This window comes from Rhineura floridana, chromosome 9 (assembly GCF_030035675.1).
Source record: "Rhineura floridana isolate rRhiFlo1 chromosome 9, rRhiFlo1.hap2, whole genome shotgun sequence".
Classification (NCBI taxonomy): domain Eukaryota; kingdom Metazoa; phylum Chordata; class Lepidosauria; order Squamata; family Rhineuridae; genus Rhineura; species Rhineura floridana.
In genome coordinates, this window is record NC_084488.1 from 104,787,076 (window position 1) to 104,788,739 (window position 1,664).

Below are 1,664 nucleotides of genomic sequence, written 5' to 3' on the forward strand. Positions count from 1 at the left end.
ACCTGATGATTCTCATCATTTGAAGGTGGAAGGGGATAATATGACAAAGCTTGAAGAGGTTCGCCTGGTGCATGATCCTTAACACATTACTCGTAATATAAAGTCGGCCTCCCTGGCACACATTTCTTATGTACTTGCAAGGCAGTCATTACGTTGAAAGGGCTGGACTCCATAGTGACTGAAAATGATTAAAGTAAATCACAGAGCAGCATCCCAGCTGGAGTGAATGGGGAGGGGGAGCTGCAATGACATCAGTGATCTAATTTTATCTATTGTATCATGGGGGAACTGATCCAAAATCTCATAATACGGGGTCAAGGTGGGGGTGATTTGATTTATATCATTAAGCCAGTCTGCTGCAGAAACAATAATGGGCAGAGCAATCCTATACTCTTACTATGCTGGAGGGCCAATGAGACAGTGCTGGCAGAACAGCCACTGTATCCTATACCTCCTTCGTCCAGGAGAGAAGGGAAAACACAGAAAACAAAGTGAAAATGATAGGCATGCCTTCATTGTCCCTGGAATTATTGCCATAACCCACCAATGTGGGATTGTGCTGTTGGCGATGCCCACGTGCCACCCCCATATGGAGAGGGCCAATGAACGTACATCAACAAGGACACACTCTCCTGCATCACAGCAATGCCACACACCCCATTCCGTCAGCCACGCTGGCACAACAAGCAATGAGCCTGCATAGTAGCAGGACCCTGCACTTCTGAATTTGCCACTACATTACTGGATCGGCCAGGATGACACACAAGGAGAGCCACAGCCAAGCACTGACAAGCAGTAACTTCCAGTGGGTCACATCATAAGGCATGGGGTTGGGAAGCAGGAAAGAGGAGTTCGAATCCCATCAGGAGAATTGGGGGAAATGTTCCCATTTACTCTTTTCATGCCTTGACAAAAGCAATAGCACCTCTAGCTCCTAAATTCACTAGTTATTTAAAAGCCACTGGGAACAGATTAGAAGTATCAACATCATTTAAACTGATAAAAGGATTGTTATTTTTTAATCATTTACACAAAAAAAGTGGCACTCAGTATAAGCAGAGGGACAGCTACATATGTGCCCCAAGTTGTTTAAAGTTTGACCATGGAAGGAGAAGAGAGGGATATCCTTGAAATTAATTTGGAGAGAGTGGCATCAATTAAAGAAAGTTTAGACACTGCTACGGAAGAAAGATCTATGTTCAAAAGGCCCTGCGTTTTTTACTTGATCCATATAGTTGTTTTGTCATTGTCATAATTTAATATTTATGAAAGAACTATAATATGCTAGATGCTGTGCAAATGTTAAGAAGTGATAAGTCCCTTGCCACAGGCTTGCGATCTATTTAGCCATCACACAGAAGGAATGACAAAAGTATACAGGCCCTCCAGACTGTTTTTGTTTTTGCAGGTATATTCTGCAACGTCATTAATGCAACAATAGCGCATCAGTGGTGGATTTATACTAGACCTTCCACACTTTGCTTTGCTTCATTAGTTGTTATGCAACACTTCCCCAGTGTTAGCACATTATTGCCACCTGGAGGGGCACTCTTGCACTGATACACCACAATAATGTGATAACAAGCCCTGGAACATTTGTGGTATAAAAAGTTACAGGACTTCAGCAGTAAGTTACAGGACATGCACCGACAGGAAATCAAGCA